This window comes from Neovison vison, chromosome 11 (genome assembly GCF_020171115.1).
Source record: "Neovison vison isolate M4711 chromosome 11, ASM_NN_V1, whole genome shotgun sequence".
NCBI classification, from domain to species: domain Eukaryota; kingdom Metazoa; phylum Chordata; class Mammalia; order Carnivora; family Mustelidae; genus Neogale; species Neogale vison.
In genome coordinates this window covers 11,559,687-11,569,107 of record NC_058101.1, presented here as the reverse complement: position 1 = coordinate 11,569,107, position 9,421 = coordinate 11,559,687, and positions in this window count along the sequence as shown.

Here is a 9,421-nt window from a genome sequence, read left to right as displayed (position 1 = left end):
AGTCTCTTTTCAACATCAGCTGCCACTATATTTTCTGAGACACCTTCTCCTACCACTGGGGAATCTCCCCCAGCATCTACAAACACTATACACACTGCCACTCACAGCACCATGGTTACTTCCACTAATCCCACCACACCAGCTTCTACAACCACTCCTGTCACTTCTACAAGCAGACAGGCTGCCACTGCCACACCTGGTCTCACCACCAGGTCTGCTGTTATGAGCACCACAGCTACAGCCACAATGACTCCAGTTCTCCTAACCACCACCTCTGGTGCCTCAACCTCTCCTTCCTTTAGTATCTCACCAGCCCCCACCATGCCTGTTGCCACTACAACAGCAACCACAGCAGCACCCTACATCACTTCAGCTGAGGCATCCAACACACCTGTTTCCACCAAAAAGAGAACATTCCTGACACCCCCCAAACTCCTTTCCATATTACTACAGCTGCTTTCTCCACGCTTGAGGACACTAACCCTCCTGATACACCAACTCCAAATATTATGACAACCAATACTACCATCACAGCTGATGACACTTCAACACTTATCCCCAGCACATTTTATGAAACCACCCTTGATGGTAAAGATGGTACCACTGAAAATAACACAACTCAACCCACCTCAGATGATTTTTACAGAAAGTGAGACTCAAACTTAATCATCTTCTATAGTCCCCACTACTTAGACCATGATTTACATGGGTTAAATTTCTGAACCAAATTTAACCTCGGACAAAAATCTTAGACCTACTACTCTTTCAAACACACTAAATTTTCTTCTAGTTAAAGATATTTTCATTCTATTCTTAATATAAAGGAAACTTAAAAGAGAATCGGTATATTTCATTTCAGTACACAATCATTTCTATTACCTTTGAAATTAAGACTTATCTTTAAATAGTACAAATTACGATGACTTTTTCCTAAAATCTATACCCAAAAGAAAGACTTAAAGAAATTACACCTTAACATTAACGGTGCTTGTCTTGGTGGATGAATTATAGATGCCTCAGGACTGGGACAGAATGCAATCATATTTGACCTAAGATATCCCTTTAGACAAACATCTTATCCAACATCTCTTCCTAAACTTACCCAATTCTCTGTATCACCCAGTGAATTCTATAAATGTGCTCTGGACTTGATAAATACCCACACATCCACACATGTAAATCTTTAAGAAATAGAAACAACCCTAAAGTAATCAAACTGCCAGCAAGATAATTTATGAAGAAAAGTTAATAAGTAACTACTTACCAGTTATTAGTACCACAAAAACATCCTAAATAAAAGAGTCTTTATCCATTAAAAGAGCAATAACAATGTGCAAACGAATCAAAAGGATCTAACATCGTTGTTTGAAAATCAATACTGACCACAGGAAATGCAGAATGCAAGCAATCTGAGGTCCCATTCACATGAGACTGGGCATAAACATGCACATGGCTACTGTTTACCCTGTGTTCATTTGAGTGATGAGATTAAAATGTTGTCCAGAAAGAATAAGCTAGAAGCAGTAAAAATTTAATAAAAATTAAAGCTAATGTGAGAAAATTGAAAATACATTATTAATGAGATTTTAATTTTATTTCAAACAGTATTTGGACTCTGATAATTTTAAAAATTAATTTGTAGTTTTGAGGAATACCAGGCACAGATTAGTCATTCATTCACAATTATGAAATGGATAAAGGTAACCTTTTACAAGGTGATGATATAATGCTAAAATGAATTAAATGATTTATACATAAGAAAATTTGACATAGAGTATATTATTCTTTACCCTACAAATGTGTTTCTATGAAGTCTTACGAAAGTTAATTATTTTTAGTAAAAGCATATTAAAGGCACTAAAAATGCCTAGTATATAGTGTATTTTAAATTATAATAATGACTTAATAATATGAAAAATCACTTTTTTTAATCTGCTGGGCAGCCTTGAATTTTTACTCATGGCATTTGCTTAAAGAGTTATCAAGGCAAGTATCAAATAAGTAATCATAAATTCACTCCCAAAGACTATGATTGTGTATCTTTCAGAGAGCATACGTAACAGCAACAAGCACTAAAAATTTAATTCAAAGCCCTTTATTTAAGTATGAAGCACAATAAAGGTCTTTTTAAATAAACAATGTATATTAGCACCACCAAAGAGAAGTAAATGCTTGCCAGTGATGGGAAAGCCATAACAAAAAACCTTTTTTTTCCTTTCTCTAACTAATAAATGTTTGAAATGATAGCTTCTTTCTATTTGTTGTACATAAAAGAATCGAAGAGCCCCTCCATTTCAATTAAAAGGATATATAAGATAAATGCGTGATTAGATCTAGCCACACATAAAGAAACAACTCAGATGCACTTCCAATACTTCCTTTTTATGCTTACAACTCCTCAGTCTGGACAGATAATTTGACTAGAATATATGCCTGCATATAGAAATTGAATGTAAGATACTTCCCACATTTTCCAGGTGAGAGGACACCCAAAAAGCTTCTGAAGTTATAAACTAAAATAAATAAACTTCTAAAGATGTAAATGAAATTATCATATCCTACTCAATATTTAGATAGTTATATGTTTAAAATCATATATTATATGGAAAAAGATTAATTTTTAAATAACACTCCTTTCTGTTCTCACATTTCATACAGTAATTTTCTTCAAACTCTTCAGTTTCATCTTTGATGCACCATGAAATACATCTTATATCATACACATGCTATTTTTATTATTTAATGCTAGTCACTCACCACTAACATGCCACAACACACGGTTTGAAAAATACTGCCTTAAGAATTACATTTGAGCTATACTAATGAATTATCCAATGAGCATGGGTCACAAGCTACAAGAGCCATTACCAAGGTGTTGGGAATTTAGTTTTCTCAAAATGACTTTCCCCTTTTAATCACCTCTCCCATTCAGTCTAGTTTCTAATGTTTGAGTCTGAATTGGCAGACTTGTCCTCCTTTCCTTGCTATCTGGTCTCCAGATCTTGGCTAGGCAAACCTGACTCCATTTTTCTCTGGAACAGACCTAGCACTATAATCATCAAACCCATTTTGACCTAGATTCCCATTTCAACATTTTCAGTGAAGAATTTTCAACTACTCTTCTGATCCTAACAGTTCTTTGTCTCACAATTAGTTGTCTTTGGTTGTAAATGGTGCCTAGATGCCAATAAACTGCAGAAGCCAAGAGCCTCTTCCCATGTCAAGCCAGGGCAAGTAAACCAATAGAGAAACAGAGTTCAGGGAAAAAAATATGATCTATTAGAAATGAATAAATACTATTTTAAATAACCACTGGGGAAAAACTCTGAACAAAATTAATTACAAATTATCTAGAAAGTTAGGAAGAGTTGACCGTTCCAAAAACAAAGCTGTTTATCAAAGAAAAATCTAGTCTTAAATGTTCTGTTATAAGCAAAAATGAGTAAGACTAGGTCAAACTAAAAAGCTTCTACACAGCAAAAGAAACAATCACAAAATAAAAAGGCAACCTACAGATGGGAGAAAATATTTGAAAATCATATATTTAATAAGACATTAATACCCAAAATATACAAGGAATTCATACAACTCAACAGCAAAAAAAAAAAAAAAAAAAAAAATTAAAAAATAGGTAGAAGAACTGAACATTTTTCCAAAAAAGATATACAAATGGTCAACAGGTACATGAAAAGATGCCTGACATCACTAATCATCCAGGAAATGCAAATCAAAACCAGAATGAGGTACCACCTTATTGCTATTAGGTTATCATAAAAAAGACAAGAGATAACAAGTGTTGGCAAAGGATATGGAGAAAAGGAAACCCTAGTGCACTGCTGGTGGGAATGTAAATTAGTGCAGCCCCTATGAAAAACAGTGTGGAGTTTACTCAAGATATTAAAAATACAACTACTATATGATCTAGCAATCACACTTCCGGGTACATACCTAAAAGGATCAAAAACCATTATTGTGCACTCCCATGTTTGCTGCAGCATTATTCACAATAGCTAAGTTATAGAAACAACCTAAATGCCTCCTGTTGTAAGAATGAATCAAGAAATGTAGGGTGTCTGTGTGTGTGTGTGTGTGTATAACAGAGTATTAGCCAATAAAAAAAGGAAATCCTTTCACTTGTGACAACATAGATGAATTTGGAGAACATTATGCTAAGTGAAATAAGCCGGAGAAAGACAAATACATGTGGAATCTAAAAAAAAAACATAGTCAAACTCAGAAGCTGAGGGTAGAAAAGTAACTGCCAGGGCTCAATGGGGGAAACAGACATGAGTAAAAGAATACAAACTTTCAGTTACAAGAATAATAAAGTCTAAGGTCTAAGGATCTAAGGCATAATAACAGTGATTCAGTTGATAACACTATATTGTATAGTTAAAATTGGCTAAAAGAATAGATCTTAAATGACTGTACCAAAAACAAAAAGATAAATATATGAGGAGATGTATTAATCAACTTCCTGAGGGAAATCCTTTCAATATGTAGAGGTGTATCAAGTCCCCATGATGTACACATTAAATTTCTTACAATTGTATATGTCAATTTTATCTCAATAGAGCTAAAATTAAAACAAAACAAAACAAAAACAAAAAACTCTAGCTCTTCTCTAAGTGTGGGTTCCCAAGACTCAGCCTAGAGTGGGCAAGGCTACAGCTTACCCAGTTTACTCACAAGATAATGGCTGCTCACCTGTTGCCTGCCAGGAGCTTTGCTAGGTGCTAAAGACACAGAGGCTAATCAGAAAGATATGGTCCTGCCCCTTGGAGCTTGTGATCCAGTCAGGAAGCAAAGAATTATACAAGGCTTTAATTACATTGTGACTGTAAGGGTGGGGCAGACTGAGTGGAGTCATCCAATCAGTAGACCGTATGTATATCCGCTGGGAAGGTTGAAATTCAATTGGCCACCTGTGTAGGGGTGGGGCTCAACCACCCCCATAAAGGTTGCTCTGCCAGGCTGCCAGGGGGGGCTGCTGCAGGAGAGCCGGGGGCTCCTGCAGGAGAGCAGCGGCTGCTACAGGAGGGATGAAGTCCGCGGAGAGCGGTGAAGTCGGCGGAGAGCGGTGAAGTCGGCGAAGAGCAGTGAAGTCGGCGAAGAGCGGTGAAGTCGGCGGAGAGCGGTGAAGTGGAGCGGAGAGCTGTGGAAGTCGCAGAAGAGCAGGGGAGTCAACGGTGTATAGAAGAGCTGTAACAGCTCTTGTAAGAGCTATAACCGCGTTTGGCGGTCCAGCCTCCAGCCTCTGGCGGCGGCCCCGAGCGCCGCCGCCTGCACCCTCCGGCGGCGGCCCCGAGCGCCGTCGCCTGCAGCTTCTAGCCTCCGGCCCCGAGCGCCGCCGCCTGCAGCTTCCAGCCTCCGGCGGCGGCCCCGAGCCATCGCCTGCAGCCTGCAGCCTCCGGCGGCCCAGCAGTCCAGTCGTCTGCGGTCCAGTTGTCAGCGTTCCCTCGACGCCTGCGGTCCTGAGACATCTGCGGTCCAGTTGTCAGCGGTCCCTCGACGCCTGCGGTCCTGAGACATCTGCGGTCCAGTTGTCAGCGTTCCCTCGACGCCTGCGGTCCTGAGACATCTGCGGTCCAGTTGTCAGCGGTCCCTCGACGCCTGCGGTCCTGAGACATCTGCGGTCCAGTTGTCAGCGGTCCCTCGACGCCTGCGGTCCTGAGACATCTGCGGTCCAGTTGTCAGCGGTCCCTCGACGCCTGCGGTCCTGAGACATCTGCGGTCCAGTTGTCAGCGGTCCCTCGACGCCTGCGGTCCTGAGACATCTGCGGTCCAGTTGTCAGCGGTCCCTTGACGCCTGCGGTGCCAGTGGCCCTGCCCCGCACTCCAGGACCCTCAGCAGTGACACAGTGAGAAACGACCTAGATGTCAGCAACCTCATTGGGAGTAGGCTCGCCGGGGTCAAAGTTGTCATCTTTTATAAAAGAAAGCCCTGACCGGTCAGTGCGATTCATGATGCTTGGCGCGAAATAAAGCTTTGCTTGACCTTCGCTTTGTATCAGTCTCGTTCCTTTGATCACGGACCCTAACATTTGGGGGCTCGTCCGGGATCAAACGACGAGAACTGAGCCAGCATCAGAATTTTTAAGAAAAGCCTCCGGAGGTATTGGGTTTCGAGGTATTGGGTTTCGAGGTATTGGGTTTCGAGGTATTGGGTTTCGAGGTATTGGGTTTCGAGGTATTGGGTTTGGAGGTATTGGGTTTGGAGGTATTGGGTTTCGAGGTATTGGGTTTGGAGGTATTGGGTTCCGAGGTATTGGGTTCGGAGGTATTGGGTTTCGAGGTATTGGGTTTCGAAGCATTGGGTTTCGAAGTATTGGGTTCCTATCCGTCTGTCTGGTTGGAGCTCCAGGGTATAGCCCACCGGGGAGAAGCTGGACGCAGCCATGCTCCCCAGGGCTGGAGTGGATGCGGGGACGCCCCATCCCTCTGCTGATAGATCGACAGGGGGTTCGAGTCCCCTTGGGCGGTCTGGGGGGTTCGAGTCCCCCTGCGCGGTCAGGGGGTTCGAGTCCCCCTGGGCGGTTGGGGGGTTCGAGTCCCCCTGGGCAGTCGAGGGGTTCGAGTCCCCTTAGGCGGTTGGAAGATGAAAATAGCCGCCATAAGTGGCAAATTTTGGGTAAGAATCGCTGGGTCTGCAGTTGTCTTTGTCTGGTTCTTTTGTTATCTATTGTGTGCTGTTTTGTGGACCAAAAAAGCCCCCCCCAGCAGCAGGCTCTGGATAAGGATCACTGGGTCTACGTTTGTTTTTGTCTTGTTCTTTTGTTGTTGTCTGTTGTGCTGTTTGTTGTATTTGGAGAAATGGGACAAACAGAGAATAAGGGGCCTGTGACACCCCTAGGTCTTGTTCTTGAACATTTCAAAGATTTTCAAGGTAAAGCCACTCAGGTGATAAGGTTTATCCAGGAAAACTAAAAACACTCTGTCAATTAGAATGGCCCAATTTCTCCACAGGGTGGCCACCGGAAGGAACGTTTGCCTTGACTCAGATATATTCTACCCTGAGTGAGGTCTTGGATCTACATCGAGACCAAGTACCATATATTGTGGCCTGGCGATACCTGATAGAAGAGCCACCGTCATGGCTCAAGTCCCATCTTTCACCTGCTAATGAAATTATTTCTCTCCCTCTAAGGCAGGTTGGAGCACCAAAACCAGAACAAGCAGATAAGGGGGATTCAGGGAAGAAGACCGTTCTACCTCCATCAGATATGGAGGATGCGGAATTCACCCCCCTTTATTTGTCTTCTAAATCTGACTCTCGGTCCCAAAATGTCTTTACAAGTCCACTTCATACACGGTCGGGGTCCACCTATGGGATCACCATGCGGCGAGACTGCCCTGATCCTTCCCCTTTCCCCTATCCTCCTCAGCCTTCCTCTACCTCACTGGTACGGTCTGCGCCGATGCTGCCCCTTCGTGAGGTTGCTCTACCAGAGGGGAGAGGGCGGCCTTACTTAAGCTATATCCCTTTCTCCTCTTCTGACATCTATAACTGGAAAACCCAACACAAATCCTTTTCTGATCACCCTCAGGATTTAATTAGCCTCTTGGAAACTGTTTTTCTTACTCATCAACCCACCTGGGTAGATGTTCAACAGCTCCTTATGGCTCTCTTTAATGGGGAAGAACGGGATCGCATCATGCGAGAAACCCATAAGGTGATAAGCGAGAGACTTGGCAGGGACCTCGATCCCCGCCGGATGGAGGACTACTGCCCGAGGGAATCTCCCGACTGGGATCCAAACTCTGATGAAGGTAAGGAGAGCTTACGTTTCTACCGCCAGGCTCTATTGGGAGGCCTCCGTGCAGCTGCAAGGAGACCCATAAATTTATCCAAAATTAGTACAGTGACTCAAGGTAAGAATGAGTCTCCAGGAGCCTTCCTAGAAAGGCTAATTGAAGCCTATAAAATGTATAGCCCGATCAATCCTGAGGCACCTGAAAATCAGAGGGCAATGAATCTTGCTTTTGCAAGTCAGTCAGCCCCAGATATAAGGAGAAAACTTCAGAAAATCGAAGGATTTGAAGGAAAAAATCTGACTGAGTTAGTGGGAATAGCAGAAAAGGTATTTAACAACAGGGATGCACAAGAGGATGAAAAAGAGACAAAAAAATTGGTTAAGGTTTTGACATTACATGAGGCGGGGAGGAGACGTCTAGGGGATAGTAAATGGAAGGAAAAACCTAAGCAGAGAGAAGGCAGGCGGGAAGACTTAGATTCCAATCAGTGTGCTTACTGTAAAGAAAAAGGACATTGGGCCAGGGAGTGCCCTAAAAGGAAGACGGCAATGCTTGCCACCAGAGATTGAAGGGGCCATGGTTCGGAACCCCTCCCCGAACCTCGGGTAAAAATTGAAGTGGAGGGGAAATCAGTTGATTTTTTGGTAGACACAGGGGCCCAATTTTCATCGTTACTTAAACCTATGGGAAAACTATCTGGAGAGGAAGTTTGGGTACAAGGAGCAAATGGCACAGAGAGACATAAATGGACAACAGAAAGGACTTTAAATTTAGCCTCGGGATTAGTTAAACATCGATTTTTGGTCCTCCCTAATGCCCCATATAATTTGATGGGAAGAGATCTCCTCCACAAGTTAAGAGCTGGCATTCACTTTTCAGAAGGAGATATGACTGTAACATTGAGACAACCCACTGTACAGGTGCTTATGGCAGCAGTGGATGAATACCGCCTTTACGAACCAGTCTCAAAACCAAAGGAGACAAAGGGGGAAAGCCTCCTCCAAATCCTACAGAACGAGTTTCCTGAGGTCTGGGCAGAAGGGAAGCCCCCTGGCTTGGCTAAAGAACAACCTCCAGTGGTGGTACAATTAAAGGCGACAGCTACGGCTATACGCGTCCGGCAATATCCTCTTTCCCAGGAAGCAAAGGAAGGGATCAGGAAACACATTAACCGCCTCCGGGGAGACGGGATTTTAGTTCCTTGTAAATCTTCATGGAACACTCCTTTGCTCCCCGTCAAAAAGGCCGAGACTGGGGAATACCGACCAGTTCAGGACTTGCGGGAAGTTAACAAACGGGTTGAAGATATACACCCAACAGTGCCTAACCCCTATACCCTACTCTCCCTCCTGGGCCCCAAAAGAACTGTATATACTGTCTTAGATTTAAAGGATGCATTTTTCTGTATACCTATAGCAAGGGAATCTCAGCCCCTTTTTGCTTTTGAGTGGTCTGACCCACAGGAGGGGTTTCAAGGCCAGCTCACCTGGACAAGACTTCCCCAAGGATTCAAGAATTCGCCCACCATTTTTGATGAGGCCCTGCATGAGGATTTGCGTGAGTACAGAATTTCTAATCCAGGAGTCACTCTGTTACAATACGTTGATGACTTGCTAGTAGCCACCGAGGACTATGAGTCGTGTTTGTGGAGGACGAGAGCTCTCTT